Source organism: Balaenoptera physalus (assembly GCF_965194825.1).
Source record: "Balaenoptera physalus genome assembly, chromosome: 11".
In the NCBI taxonomy this organism is placed as follows: domain Eukaryota; kingdom Metazoa; phylum Chordata; class Mammalia; order Artiodactyla; family Balaenopteridae; genus Balaenoptera; species Balaenoptera physalus.
The window spans coordinates 25797315-25813704 of NC_138896.1; the positions used below are offsets into that span (position 1 = coordinate 25797315).

General features: G+C 45.0%; 1 long non-coding RNA gene across 2 annotated transcripts; it reads right to left on the reverse strand.

Moving 5' to 3' along the window:
* Window positions 1-684: 684 nt before the first annotated feature.
* Window positions 685-14433, reverse strand: LOC309638560. Of its 2 annotated transcripts, none has more exons than XR_014251200.1 (3): window positions 14295-14433; window positions 13599-13772; window positions 685-2562 (listed from the first exon to the last, which is right to left on the reverse strand). It is a non-coding gene; the product is annotated as an uncharacterized lncRNA (long non-coding RNA). The 2 variants fall into 2 exon arrangements; XR_014251201.1 differs by lacking the exon at window positions 685-2562 and adding an exon at window positions 6860-9928.
* Window positions 14434-16390: the final 1957 nt, after the last annotated feature.

Sequence of the window (16390 nt, forward strand, 5' to 3'; positions counted from 1 at the left end):
GGGGTACAGAGACCAGATTCGGCTTCACCAAGGGCAAGGGTGGGTGGATTTAGATGGTAACATTTACCCCGTGTTCTCTGAGTCTTGTTGGAAATCCTATGACCTGCCAAGGACAAGGAGATGAGTCTAAAATCACCCAGTAGGTGGGAGTAGCTGGGTCTCCTTCAAGTCAAGTCAAGCCATGTGTGGGTTGCCTTCTTCCTAACACAGAGGAAGATATTATTTAGTCTTAGACTGACATCCTGTCCAGTTTCATCAGGTATTTTAGCCATAAAATCCCAAATCTGCAAGTGTTCCTGCCTGCACCTGCCGTTGTCTATCTATCTAACCTTTACCTAAATGACCTCTGCTCTCCTGGATGCAAAGGTCTCTCCTTGTTACTTAAGTACTTGACCTTGCCGTGTTTGTTCTCATGTCGTTTAACCCTCTGTGCTCCCAGGTGTCTGAGCGCTCTGCCACTGTGCTTCAGGGCCCCACTGTCTCTCTCCCAGAGATGCACATCTAGCTCTTGGGGAAGCTCCATCACACACTGCAGACCTGGGACGCAGAGGCAGCTGGCGGGCACCCCACCCCTAACTCGGGGTTTGCACCGGTGCGCTGTATTTAAAGAGATATGCAGAAATAGTCAAACCAGAGATTACATGATCTCATATTTGTGTTTAGAATAAAATAATAAAGAAGGTGAACATTTATTAAATAAATTTTTATTGAACACCAACTTAGTTTCAGGAACATTTCAGGTACAGTGTCAAAGATAAAGACTCTTAAAAGTTTATTACGCACCCAGCACTAGTTGTATACCTTTACATGTATTTTCATTTCATTCTCATGCAAACCTTATGAGGTAGATACTATCACTAATATCCCCATTCTACATATGAGGAAACCCAGGGCCAGAGAGGTCAAACAATTTGCCCAAAGTGGCACAGCTGCCACTGTGAGGGTGTTGGGATTTGAGCCCAGGCAGTCTGGCTCCAGCGCCTATGTCTAAACTCCATACACTATGGCCTTCACGTACTCAGCGGTTTCAGACTGGCTTCTTGACACTGTTCACAAATGAGGGCTTGCTTTCCAGGCGGGATGTTTCTTGAAGGTAATATGATCAGTCTCATACACGAAGCATTTACTTTTTAGTAACAAGTATTACATACTAGTAACACATACCAGAATGAAGGCATGCTACATGATAGTAGAATTAATAGTTGGAATATAAAATTACCCTGTAATGAAATTTTATTGATTTTTTTGTTTTTCTATTTTCTTGTTTTAAATCTGGTCTTTCCCTTCCAGTTGTGAGTGCCCGTGGACACAACATTTTCTCTGAGCTGTTGCCATGTACAGCAGACAAACAATACCAGCTGCCATTTCTTGGGGGCTTGTATGTGGCTCTTGATAAACATTACCTTTTAAAATCCTTAAATCAGCCTAAGTATTATTGTCCCCATTTTACAGATGAGGAAACGAAGGTTTACACACTGTTAACTGAGGCCCAGGGAGGGTACATCAGAGCTAATAAACGAGAAGGGGAGGATTCAAACCCTGGTCTCCCTGACCCCCTAGGCACGTGTAGATAAGCACAAAAGAAGCTTCCCTGGGTGGAGACTTTGTGGTCCCTGGACATCAGGAGACCATGTTTGTGTCAGAGGACAGCATGTGAACACAGGCTTCTGGAATTCCATCAGCAAATGTAACCCCAGCTAAGTCCTGGGCACACCCTGAGTAACACTGTCAAAGATAGAAGTTTTGGGAGAGGAATTGGAAGGCAGGTCAGGATCCCTTCTTTAATAGCAGGTAAAAATTATTGAGATCTTTCTAACTCCTTTACATGTATTCTCATTCCATTCCACATAAAACCATATGTGGTGGGTACTGTGATTATCATTATGCCCATTCTGCCGATGGGAAACTGAGCTACGTGTGAATTTCTTAGTGAATAGCTATCTTTGGGCTGACTTGATAGTACACAGTGTGCCAGACATATTTGGCGGGTTGTGTAAAACAATTATGTCTTGGAACCAGCCATGCCTTGCAATTCCATTGAATTGTGCCATATTCATATGTCCAATTTCTTTCCTTAGACTCTTAGTCCCTTTGAGCAGGAGCCCTGTCTTCTGGGGCTCATGCCCTTCCCTTGGCTGGCCCAGGGCTGAACCACCATCCATCCTAAAATCTTTACTGTGTGCCAAGAGCATGAGAGTGGGTCTAGTTGTGGGTACACAGGCATAGAGCTCTGTGTGCTGAGCATGGAAATCTGGCTCACTTTTGAACCCAGGGCTCCCCTTTTCTCCCTTCCTGGAAGCATGAGAGTGTGATAACAAAATCAGAGTCGCTTTCTTAAGGGAAACGTTAGTAGGTAACTTCAGCCACAGATGAATCTCTTCTGTGTCTCCAAGGACTGGGCCTTGCCAGCCCTGCTGTAGCTGGTTGAAGGGGACCAAACCTCTCAGGAAGACGGACTTGGTTCCGTTTGACCAGCCAGAGCAGGGGGCAGCTCCTGTGGGAGTTGACTGCAGCCTCTAGGGTGAGGATTCTTGGTATGTCCCGAGCATCATTGGTCCAAGCCTGTGACAAAGACAGAGCCGGCGTTAGCATGAATCAGATCCCAAGAACTTGCCTTTCCTAGAATGTTCTCTCATAGGGTTTGTGAAAACCATATATAATTTGTATTTTGCATTGTATGACTTTTTTTTTTCTTTGATCCTTATTCTTTGATCAGATATGAACATTGTGGAGAACTAACGTGATATAGAATTGTAGAATATGGAAAATAAAAATCTCCCACAATTTTCCCTCCTCCCATCTTCCAAAATAAATTTAACATTTTGGTGTATGTTTTTTGAATATCTTACATTATAATTTTTAAAATAAATTAAATTTTATAATTTTTAATTCAAATACTGTACATTTATAAAAGAATGAATGTAATACATGTGTAAGTTATGATACATAATGATGAAATCGATACTCACAAACAACTGTTTACCTTAGAAAAAGAATTGGTGAAACCAATACTGTTGAAGCTTTCTGAATGCTTTTCCCAATTTATCTCTTTAGTTTCCCCTCAGAGGTAACTATTATTCTGAGCTCTTTTTTTCTTACAATTTAACTGTTCTTCTTTATGGTTTTTGCCATTTATGCATATATTCCTAAATAATATATTGCTTGTTTTTTAACATAATAGTATCATACCATAGGTATTCTTCTGTGACGGTATTTTCACTTAAAATGATATCTGTAAGATTTATCCAGATTTCATGGCAGCTATCATTTATTAATTTTCATTATTTTATCTTTTTCTCCTACATGAGTGTACTTCAATTTTGTTAGTCATTCTCCAGGTGATAGATATTGAGGTTGTTTGGTTTTCACAAATGGTCAGAATTGACTAAATGGTTGCCCCAGGGATGTGGGGAAATCTTTGACTCTTGTAGATGTTAAAGGAGAAGTCTGGGTGCAGTGCATAAGAACTTGTATGTTGACTTTGGAAAGGGAAAGCAACACTTACCAGTCCCAAACATATGGGGGATGTTTGAGATCTGGTAAAAGCTGCTCTTCAGGTGATTCTGATGCAGCTGAAGTTTGAGAACCACCAGATGAGCAGAGGTACCCACTGGTTCCTCTGTGTTTCTGGGAAAGTGCGGCCAAGGGGGCAGGGAGCTGATTAAGGAGGAGGTCTTCCCCAGCAAGGTGGCTTGGCTCTCGTCACCATGCATTTGAGCAGGTGGGGGAAGAGGTAAGGAGAAAGGATATTTTGAATGATGCCGGGAATTTGCTCTTGGGAGTGGGCTTTGCCTGCCCTTTTATTTCCTCTCCCTGATCTGAAGAGAGTGTAATGGAATGCCAAGCGGGTGGCCTTGGAGTCACACTTACCTGGGTTCAGATCCCATTGATGTTCCCTGGCTCTCTTGCTTTTTGGAAGTTAAACCTCAGTTTCTGCCTCTGTACAGTGGGGGAGTGTACCTACTGCACCTACCTGTTGTAAGGCTTAGTGAAAACAAAGGAAAGGGGCCCAGGGGACACTTTCAGGGGTCGTGGGAAAGTCCTAGGGACAATTCCCACTGCTTTTGAGGCCCAGAGTTTCTCTCTCAACTCCAGCCTGTCCTTCACATTCTTCCCTTCCTTTGGCTGCAAGTATTTTCATTTGGTCTCTGAACCTGTGGAAACCACTGATGGGGAAAAGCAGAACTGGTTTACTCAGCCTAGCAGACCTCTGCCAGGTGGACCCCAGCTTGGGAGCACTGCCTGGAATAAATAAGACACCCCAGAAACCAAAGGGCTCAACAAGGCACCAGAGAAGTGGCTGGTGTGAGGGTGGTGGCGGGGAAGCAGGGGCCCCCGCCCACTGTGGCTGGGTTCTAGAACAGTTTGTGCACAGTGATACTGAAGCATCTTTCTTGTTCTGAATCCCCTCCTCCTTGGCCGGCATCCTGTAACTCTGCAGTCAAGTATCTCATCTTCACCCTCCGCCTCCTACCTGTGACACAGGTGTCTGGTGACTGCCGCTCAGGGCTCACCGGCTCTTCCTCTGGCTACCCTTGTCCTAGCCTAACCATCCTCCAGCTCCTCCTGGGGAGCAAGGGAGAAGGCAGCTGTGGGGGCAGAGGTCATCCGGGAGGAAAAAGTACTTGTGTCCAGCTCATCATTCAAGCCCCTGACGTTGCAATTTCTTTAACTCAGGACACTGGTCCTCATCACCTCTCCCCTCTTCTTCACTCACGTCCTGCCCCTCCCACACATCACACCCCCAATTCCTGAGCAGGTGACATGAGATCAATCTCAGGGAAGGAAAAGGAAAACTATTATGGAGCAGGAGTGATTCAGAAAAGGGAAGGGTTGTCACTGGAAAGAAGCACAACTTTGAGGCATCTGCCCATTTTACAGGCTCAAAGACAAAGCAATGTTTGTGAAAGAAGAGCAATACTTCTCTTTGGGAGACAATATACCATAATATGCCCGTGTCAGAGACGTTATTCATTCATAGCACTACTATCTAAAGCAAGGGTTTCTCAACTTCGGCATATTGACATGCAGATAAGTCTCTGTTGTGGGTGCTTTCCTGTGCATTGTAGGGCATTTGGCAGCACCTCTGATCTGTGCCCACTTGATGCCAATAGAACCCCCTAGTTGTGACAACCAGGAATGTCCCTAGACATTGCCAAATGTGCCCTGAGGGGCAAAATCACCTCCGGTTGAGAACTGCTGATCTAAAGCTGTAGGTTTCTGTAGCTGCCCCATCTTTATAATTCTCCCACATTCTTCTAAGTTTTCCCCAGTTTTCAAGGAGTCCAGTTTGGCTGCCCTTGAAGGACATTAGGCAACGGCCTGGTGTCTGGAAGAGGTAGGTGGGTGATGTCATCTGTGTTGCTGTAGCCCGGAGAGGGGTCCAGCCTCTTGTGCTGTGGGTGCTGCCCCCTAGTGGGGATGGCATTCTTCATCGCTGGCCACTCAGCCTTCACCTGCTGTCTGCTGTGTAAACATGGCGGACCCTCCCTTCTTTCTTCCCTTTTCTTCTCATCCCAGGTCCTTGTTCTGCTGCTTCTCAGTTCCATTTTGCAGCCCTTTCCTGTGCATCTCAGCACACATCCATCAAATCCTGTGGTGTTTCCTCTTGTGGTTCTGCTTGAGAACTCGTAGTATAAATTTAGTGTGGTCCTAGCCGTCATGTCACACATCCTCACCGAGCAAGAAGGAAGCAGGGCTGCGGGATGCAGGAAGCCCTCCTGGGGCTGGGCATCAGTGAGGGAGGGAGACCCTTCTCAGAGCTGGGGTAGCTGATGGCCTGAGCCTTGGGGGACCGCAGCCTCCCCTCATGCTCGGGGTTTCCCTCCATACGTCCAACTCCTTCCTGGTGTGGGCTCATGCCCTTTATGTCAGGGCTGGGAACATAGGGGTTCAGGGAGGAGGAGAGAAAGGAACTGAGCTAATTGGATGAGTGAATCACTATTTTAGCGCCTCAGACCTTTTCCACAAACGGCCTCAACCAGCACCGCCTGGCGATGGGGTTGGGACATGAAGAGGAAAAGACAGCAGAGCAGGGTCAGGGGGCTGGCTGTGTGACTAGTCTGCCGTCTCCTGAGCCTCACAGCACCTGCCAAGAGAGCCCTTGGAGATGCGCGAGCTGCCCTAGACACCGACGATTATGAAAGAAAGTGATACAGCCAGGTATGAAGGCACTACGGTTCAGTTTCGTTGGTAGAAACATCTCATTTCCGGAGCAAACGGACAGAAGGAAGGAGCTTGGAGGGCGAGGGCTGATCCTGTGACAAACCTTCAGGTGATGTGGCCTCTCCCTGCATGAGGAGCCAGGTCTGGGAGGCTGGCCACAGAGGGGACTCGGGGACCGCAATCAGTGTTCCTGACCCTTGGGCAGAGGGTGAAACCTCAGAAGGGAGAGAAGGGTGCGGGGGGCGGGGGGACCCCAGGCGGGATTCGGAGCCTCTCGCTTTCTCGGTGAGGGATGCCCATGGGCGCAAGGCCGGGATGAGGAAGAGGGGGACCAGGTGCTCTGGGTGGGACCATGGGGCCGCGGAGAGGCGCTCGCCGAAACCACACACTTCCTTACATTCCATAGCAAAGTAATCCGTATGGGGATATAAAGAAGCATGTGACCTCGGGAAGCAGTCTTGGCCCCCGCCTGGCTTCCTCCATCGTCCAGATGCAGCCCCGCATCTCAGATGTGGGCCCCTCCCACTCTCCTCCTCCTCTAGGTGGGAAAGCTCCCGGGACCTCATGCCATCCGTCCCATCATTCCCCGCCAAACCATCCTGTTGTGAGGCATGGCGGTGCTTTGGGGAGCGGGGTGGTCCAGTCCTTCCCCTACTGTTTGTTCAGAAATAAATGGCACCCAAGTTCCTCTGGCTTATTTTGGTGCAGTTACAATGCATCAAAACTTCTATTATTATTAATACTATTCATTAATTTGCCTTGGCTTTGTACAGCTCAATATGATTCTTTTTTAATGTTTGGAATCCCATGAAGGAAAATTAAAAAAAAATTAAAAAAAGAAAAAGAAAAAAGGAGAGAGAGAGCATTCGACAGAGAATTACTCCGCACATGCGCAGTGAACTACCCTGGCTTAGAACACGCCAGGCTCTCCTGTGCGTCCTGCTGTATGTCTGTCCTGGGCGCAGTTGATGGGCGGCAGCTGCCACGCAGCATTCCAAGCACCATTGTTCATTGTGGGAAGGATCTTTTTGTTCGGCTTCTGCTCCCCCTTCCCCATCACCAGCCCTACGATCTGTGAGGCCCGAGCCTCAGGGAAGTGAGGGACGCTGGCAGTTGGGGAGCGACCCGGGGTCTGGACAGGCCACCCCTGGCTGGAGGGAGATGGGGTTTTCAGCTTCAGAGGATCTGATATTCTACCAGGAAGCAGGGAGGAAGCCAAGGGAAGAACTACGCCCCAAAGAAGGTTTGAGACTTACAGCACTGACAAGGGCAATCAATGACATACAATAAAAGTAATAAAAATAAGAACAACATTTCTTTCAGGCATGACAAGGATGATTTTTGGTGCTTTGACAAATTCCTTGAATTCTCTCTGCTCTGTGAAATAGCCATTACTTTTATCTGGTTTTACAGATCAGTGTCGTAGAAATGAATTGGTTTACATATACGTAAATGGTAATCCTTTAAAAAAAAAACTAATCAGGTTGGAGGAACAGTCTTGGATCAACCCATGGAGATAGGCTTGGAAGGTGAGAGTTCAGAGGGAAGCAAGGGAAGAAAATGTCTATGGGTTTTATACTCTGTGAACATTTATTCTTCGGCAGCTCTGCCTCTGAGGTGTTGGTGATAATGGTGGCTTATGAATCACACTTTTTCTCAGGAAAATAGGAAAATGTCCTAGGCACCCAAGTCAAAATCTTTCTGGCTGACCTCAGGAATCATCCAATAACTCATTTAATCCAATCCAAGGGCTATGTATCAGCTTCTGCTGTGAAAACACATTTGTCCCCCATAGTCAAGTGCAGGCTTAGTATGAGTGAGAATGTGGGGTTGATCTTCCGCCCCCAAGTTTGGGGGTGGTGGTCCATCAAAAACAGGGGCTAGTGGGGAGGAGAAGCAGAGGGGCCAAGGAGAAGATGTAGCTGTGCCTTTGAGAAGATTAAAATGTCTCATCTCTTCCAGTGAACCAGAGAACTTAGAGCTGAGTACAGGTTCATTTTAACCCATTAAATCTGTCACATCAAGATCCCCAAAGTGTGTTTCAGGTTTGCACAGATGAGAGAGACTGAGTTTTTTGGTCCCAAGAACTAGAAAGAGCCAGCTTTAAGGGACCCACCATTCATAAGCCAGCTGAGGTCCGGAAGGTGATTAATTCACGTAAGGATACAAAAGAAATCGATTTCCCGAGAAATTATGTGAGATAACCAAGACCGTGCTAACCCTCCCGTGAGACTGTCCCCAGCATTTGGGTGTGAATTATTTTGTCCTTTTGTCAAGCCCAACCTCATGTGGTCAAAAGATTACATAAAAGTTCACTTCAAAATTTGCATAAAAAAACCAACAATAAACTTTTAGTAAGTAATTACTTGATTGTTTTGAGTCTCATCTTACTTTCCCACGTCATCTAACTTAAGATGCTAGGAAGGAAATTCATGGAACAGATGAGGAAATGAAGTGAAAGGAAGGCTGGGAAAAACAAAACAAAACAAACAGCTGCAGTAAAATCAAAATATTTCAGACCAGGCATAAATGAGAGGAAAAAATCTAGGATGGGAATAGAAAGACAACTTTCTCTGAGTTTTGCACAAGGCAAGGGACATTGATACAGCAGTGTCCTGTGACTTTGGCTGGTGGTGTAAGTAGGAAGGATGGGGAGGTATGGTGTGTTAACTGGCCATGGGTGTGCTCTGTGATGTTGGTGAAATCACTACCCTTCTCTCCCTCATTCCTGTAGTGGCTGTGTAACCCCATCTGCCCATCACAGGGTGGGTTAAAGATTAATGAGATAACACATGTGGAGAGTCTTGAGTTTCTTAGGAGAACAGGTTGATGGCCATATAAAATGTCACTCAACATGTTATTGAAAACAAGATTTATTTTTCCCTGCTTCTGTCCTCTAGTCAGACAGTTGATCAGAAGCCTTAAATTTCCCTTGTTCTTGAGAATTAAGTTCCATTTAAAAGCACTCAGAACTTAAGTAACAGTTAAGGTAGCATCAAAAGCATAAGCAGAAATTATAGTTCTTTCCTATTTCTTTCACCAAGCAGTATTTGAACATAAATGTCTCAGATACAACATGACAGGGAAGTGAGGATGGTGATTTCCCATGAATGGTCCTCAGAAAGACTCTTGGGTTTGGGAAAAATCAAGGACGGGTTAAGACAGGGAGAGGTCTGAATGATAGATAATGTAATCGTCAAGATTATTGGTGGCAGAGGGGTATAGGGAGGAAGAGCATGGCTTGGCCATCTGTGCGTTCTGGCTCTGTGACCCTGAGCAAGCTACTTAACCTCTCTGAGCCTGTTTCCTCATCTGTAAAGTGACTATAATAATACTTATTCAATAGGAGGCTTCAATGAGATAGATTCATGTAAAGTGCCATGAACACAGTATCAGAAGTCTAATAAATGGTCTCTGACACTCTTGTTACTATTATTTAATATATACTTAATATTAATTATTATTAATTAATATGGCAACTGAAACTACCCACACCATGGAGGTCCTTATATTCGACCTACTTTAAAGAGTTTCATTCACGTGACAGTTGTACAAGGGGTGGTTCTAAGATATTTGGGAAAGCTTAAATATTTTCAAAAATATGTCTTTCACAATTTTGGTTTCCCTTTTTTAAAAAACCCAATTTTTAATAATTGCATATGTTTGAAAAAGATTTGTTAAGGAAAGGAATTCGTCAGTATCATTTCTGACAAGAATCGATAGAGGTTCTGAATATCCAGGGCTCCAGTCTCATTGTCAGGACCTTTAGGAAAAGATATAAATGGTGAGATGCTCAGACTGTCCCCTTATTGACCACAAGGCCTTGCCCTCTGATGACAGAGCTGATCTTAGTTAGTCAGCCCTTTGCTGGATGAGGACAGGAAAGCAAGACTGAAGGAAAATCACCCCATCTCACTCTCTGAATTTCGAATATAGGCATCTTAGTTTTCCCTATCCCTTCTCTGCCCCCATAGAAAGGCCTGATAATAGTTTCTTAAAGTGTAACCAAAATTTCATGCTTTTATGGAGATTAGGAGCGTTCTAGTGTCTGCAGGAGGAGCGGTCCACACAGACGCACCCACCTGGGAATCTGAGCACTTGTGACCTTCTGTACCAGTATGACTGCTGGTGTTCTTGGTGGCTGTCCATGAAACAGAAGCTGTTCTGGAGTTCACCGAGGCACAAGCCAAATTATTTGGGGCTTACCATCATCTGGCTGAGGAGGTAGAAAATAAAGCAGTGGCCCCTCCTTTTAAGGCAAGCCTGGGTAACGTGTTGGGATAGAACCTTATTTTTCCAAAGGCTCAGCCAGACACCTTGCTATTTTTAGAGGACTGCCCAGTTCTGAATGTTGATTCCAGCACGGGCATGAGTCCCATTTTAACTTCCCAGGGGCAGCTAAGAGCAAGGCCAGCTCCAAAAGCCCATCTTCTCTCCCTGTGGGCACCCTGCCACCTTTCTCGGAAGAGGTGAGTTTTGGTGGCATTTTAACATCACTGTTGTTCTTGCCCTGTTTTTCATCAGAGCTGGAGAGCTGAGCCCTGACTTGGGAGGCTGGGGCAAGGGGATGAGAGAGAGCCAACATTATACTAAGCCATTTACTTATTTATGCTTCCAGCCATTCTGTGAAGTACCTTTCATTACACAGGATGAAACGGACTCCAGCAGATTAGATAATTTGGAGGCATAGAGCGGTTAAGAAACTCGCCCAAATCACACAGCTGATAAATGTCTAACCTAGGACTTGAAGGACCTCTCTAACCCAAAACACACATTCATTTAATACGCTGTATATCCCAACCTAACCTGATCCTAGTGCCACAGAGGTGCTTATTAAACCCCTGTTCTCTACATCCCAGAGCCACAGAATTGGAATCTCCATGGGAATGGCCGGGTATCCACATTTTTAACAAGCACTTGTAGGTGATTTCTATGCTCAGCAAATTTGGGAAAGAACAGATCTGGGAGAGCTGCTTTCAAACTTGAGTGAACGTTAGAATCTCAAGGGAGTTTGTCAAAATGCAGATTCTTCCGACTTGCCCTCAAAGCTGCTGAGAGAAGCCACGTGGGCCAGGAGTCAGGAATCTGCATTTTTGCAACTATTCCCAATTTATCCCATTGAAAGCGGGCAGAAGAATTTGAAAAACATTGACCTAATAAACAAGAAAGAGAGATGTGGATACTAAAGTAATGCAGTCATTAATACTGGAAAGGACTCCTTTCACAGCAGTCCGAGGAAAATTATTTAGTTTGGATTAAAGGAAGAATTTCTGCAAATATGATGACAAATGGGTGATCCCTTTCCATCACATGAACAGTTAACATATTAGTAACAGAAAGGGGAGCAGGCCCTGTGGTCCACACCCGGCCACTGATGTCTTATCTTTTCCACGTTCCCTATTCTCAGCTTCCACCTGGAATGTTCCTTTCCCTTTGCCCATCTTCACTAGTTAAAAGTTCTCTTTTAAGTCTCAGTTCAAAAGACACTTTCTCTACAAAGTTTTCTCCCAGTTGCCCCTCTTCCTCTTCTTTGTTTCTATTGTTTTTACCTGTCCTTGGGCACATGTCACATCTTACCCTGCTGTTGGAATCCTTGGGTACCTGTAATGCACACATTTCCTCAAAAAGAGGGCTGGGACCTGACTGCTTTGTTTTTGATTTCCCACATCACTCGGTGAAGGCCTTTTGCACAGTAAGGGTACAGCAGATAAAACCACCACCACTGCTATACTTACTGTGCGCAGGCATTGTTCTCAGTGCTGTAACAAGCAACTTTTATTAAATATTCCTATTTTGCAGATGAAGGACACAAGACACTAACCCAGAGGTGGTTGTTTGTGGAAGGGTCTCTTTTAGAAGTGACAGCCCTGTAGGCAACCAGAGTCCCACCTGTAAGGAGATCTGAGCTCTGTGTTAAAGGAAACAGCACTTTAAAAAAACCTTAACCTTCAAATTTGGTGTATCAAAGTTCCCTGGAGGGCAGGCTAAAGCACAGAATGCCAGCCCCACCTCTGTAGTGTCTGACTCAGTAGGTCTGGAGTGGGATCAAGACTTGGCATTTCTAACAAGTTCCCAGGTGATTTTGATGCTGCTGGTCTGGGGACCACACATGGAGAACCATTGCTGTGGTTCAAGGTTTCTGATGCTGAACAATTCAAGGGCAAGGAATTGGCCCTTACATCCTGAGCTTCCTTAAAATGAGGAGGTGAGGAAAAAGGAGTAAAGCCACACAGAAGCCAGAAAGCTGTGAGCTCTGTTCAGGGGTGCAGTTGTAGGAGCTTTCACCAATGAGGGTGCAGACAGACAGGCAACACTTCAAAGAGAGGAGCCCAGTCTGTGAAGTTACTAAGAGTTTTCAGCTTGAGGGGTGTACACAACTGGAGACCATCCCTTTGGCTTCCAATCTTACCAGTAAACTTCAAATGGGGTTTGAGGAAGAATGGACATAAAATGACGTGAATATTTTTCTTGAGAAGGTAGCTCAGTAGGGGGTCCACTGACTCACTTGACCTCATATCGTATTTGCAGAGGGATCATAATGATAATATAACACAATAATACAGAATATTGATAAAACTCTTTAGCTCCAAAATCTTTTACTTTTTTTTTTTTTAAGTGAACCTATTAGATTGAGTGAGGATTAAGAAATGCTTAAGATCCAGGGAACACGTTCGAGAATCTGGTTCTTGTCCTAGTTTTCCAAAGAAATACATTGCTCAGGGACTTCGTTTCTTAGTTTTTAAAAAAGATGTAACATTTCACATTGTCTTAGTGGGGACGTCTGTGGGGGTCATCAGAAGAAACTACTGCCATTTAGCAATTATTTGAGATAAATGACAGATTAGAAATAAATTCCTTTGTTTTGCTTTGAAGAAAATTTCAACATGCATTCAAAATATTTAACCAAGGCACTGAAAAAGCAAGCTGAAAGTTCAAGGTCAAGTGCTGTCCAAGTCTCATCCCTCACTCCCCAAACCCTAGCTCTTCTTTAGGTCATGGACCAGCCCCTAGGCGACTGTGAAATCTCTCCCCTCTTCATCGTCCCTCTGTCTTTTATACCCACCCTCCTCCTTCCCCTTTGCTTTTGCTTCAAGCCCCAGAACACACAATCAAGTTCACTGTCAGGACCAGCCGACAAGTCATTCCCACACACCAATCATGCGGGCTGGGGTGATTTCTCTCCTCCACTTCCCCTTGCCTAGCTCTGCCTGATGGAGCTGGATCCCAGCGATGCTCCCCTGCCCATGTGGGATGCAGACGTGAAGATTCACCTGCTTCCGCAGACACTGAGGAGCTGGCTTCAGATGACAGAAGCAGGCTGCCCTCAGGGCTTCCCCAAAATGCACAAAGAGAGAAAGACAGATGGGCAAGGCAGGAACGGCCAGAGGACAGTTAGAGGAGAAAGCCCCACGTGGGAGCAGCTCAGTACATACCTGGGGAAAAGTTGCCGTGGGTCCCTCCTCTGTGTGCCTTCTTCCCTGGCAGGCTTCAGCCCCGTGGAGGTGTTTAGAGCATGGATTTTTTTTTTTTTTTTTTTCCTCCAGAGCTAGCAGTGTTGGCTTGCATTTCTATGCCTTGCTGTCAGAATTCTCTCAAGGAAACAGCAGCTGGTGAGAAATGTCAGTCAGAATCTTGGCCTAGTTTGGGGCCTTGAAGATTTTACAGAAAGTTAAAAAGGTTTCTGGGCCAGTGTCTCCTCTGGGTTTTCCCTCTCCTGCTTCTCACCTTTTCCATCTTGTTTTTTTTTTTCTTTTTTTTTAAATCATTTTTACCTCAGGAGCTAGCTGCTTCAATTGCCTGCCTCCGTCTTTCTGATGGAGACCTTTTGGGTCTGGCTATGGTGCTTCTCCCAGTCAGCCTAACCGCCTGGTGACTTTCTAACCATTTAGCCTGTCCTATGCACCTATTACTTATTTTGTCTCCTTACTACTTGCCTTTTCCTGTTTCCTTCCTTTCTTTTCACTCGTATCTTTTTAATCGCTATCCTTGTAATCACACACAGAGAAAGCCTCTTTGTCTTTCCTTTGGGTGATTTCCCCATCCTGACCGTCCACCTTTTCTCCCTATTTGTGTCCAGTCCATTCATTTGTCCTTCATCCCTTTAGTTCTGTCCTTTTTTCTAGCTTTACCTCTCATTGTGTCCTGCCTAGATGGGACCTCCTCTGCTGCCCCCTCTCCTCTTGTTCCTGGGGGAACCTCGTCCTCTGCCTTCTCTGTCTCTGCTCTCGAAAGGCCAGCCTCCTCCTTTTGTACCCTCCAGCCCTCTGCCCACCCCCAGCACTCTCTCCCACCTGTTTGTGTCTTTTAAGGGCCTTGGTCATGTCCATGCCTTCTGTCCACCTCAATCACTGAAGTGACGGGCCTCTGAAAGCTGTTAAATGACACCTCTTCAGCTGTCCCTTCGCAAGGAGAAATGCCCGTTGCTAAATCCTTTCTCAGATAGACCAATCTATAGTCATGCTTCCGTTTATGGAATACACTGAAATGATGCATCTATTATTTTAAAGACTAAGAACAGAAATTTCTTTCAAGTGAATGAATCCCCATCTCTTGACACTAGGTTTCTTTTAGGTGATGTCAATATATACCACCTCAGATACAGTCCTTTTAGCTTGTCTCTAACTGATTTTGGCCACTTTTCAAATGGGAGGGTGCTAGTAGTGGGCTTAGGGAAAATGTGGCTAGCTGGGGATTTGACGAGACGCTCATTCATCTATACTCAGTAGTAGTGCTTGCCGAATTATGGTGTAACATATTCAGTAGAAAGCACTGGTATTACAAACAAGTGTCTATGTTTCCTGACTTGAGAGACCTAAGGTTCTTTTGGGGATAGGACCTGTATCTGGAAAAATATACACACACAGAAAAGAATATGATAATTGCAAACTGATAGTACAGAAAATAAGTGCTATCGGCATTCAGAAACAGGGATTGATGAATGAGGGACCAGGTTGTGAACACATCCTGGAGGATGTTGGGTTTCACCTGGGTCCTGAAGGTAGGGAGGGCTGACATACCTGGAGAGGTGAGGGAAGGGCTTTCCCAGATGGGCAAGCGCTTGAGCAAAGGCATGGAAGCAGGAATGTACAGAGTGTGCTCAGAAAGTCCTAACTAACCAGTGGCCAGATCCAGTGCTTTGTAAGGGGTCAGCCTGGGGGCAGCCTTGGACACAGAACAAATACACTCATAGTAGGAGATCTCAATTTTTAAAAAAGTTCCTTTAGCCCACACCTTATAGGTACCTTAATTTTAAAAGCAAAAAAGAATAATTGCTATAGTGTTATGATTTCTACAACTTAAATATATATGGATTCTTTGAGAATCAACATCTGAAAAACCATGGTCTGAAATCTGTTGCTATTGAATATAGAGAGAAATAAACATTTCTCTCCAAACCATAAATATTAAAATTCTGTTTCTTATTTAATTCTGGCATTTGGTATTGAAGGTCTACTGTTATAAATGTAGAAAACTGCTCTCTCACTCATTTCCAGTCTGTCTCCAGTTCTGTCTCCTTCACGAGCCTGCCCCAAACTCTAGTTAACACCAATCTTTCCCTTTGCTGAAGGCTCAGATCCCAATTTGGCTGGACTATGCATTTGTTATAGGCCTACATACAGTTTGATGTGTCATTATACTGTTTTAAAATTTGTTTCACAATTTTTTTTTTTTTGTATGTGCGCAAGTCTTGAATTTACAAGGCTGTAAACTCCTCAAGGTCAAGTTTATTCTTATTTTGATTTCTTCTCCTCTCCAGCACAATGTAAGGCATACAGTGGGCTCCTAAGAATGTTTGTAAATCTAACTGGATAAAGAGGTTTGCTAAAACTCTACAACAAAATATAAACCCACCAGCCACCCTACCGATGGGAGGTAAGCATCTTTTTAACATTGCATCAATCTTTTAGCTCTTCTGAGATTTATCTAGGGTCAAAGGAGGGAAGTGACCTTAATTTCATGACTTATCTGGATAGAGGGTTATACTTCACATTTTCAAGCCACATTTTCTTGTGGGCCTCAAAGACTATTTGGAGTAGGTAAGTCAGAGAAGTACAGATATTTGAACTTGGAGGATGAGCCATCAGAGGTACAGAGCAAAGAGGGGCCTTGGGCTTCCCTGGTGGCGCAGTGGTTAAGAATCCGCCTGTCAATGCAGGGGACATGGGTTCGAGCCCTGGTCTGGGAAGATCCCACATGCTGCTGAGCAATTGGGCCTGTGAGCCAC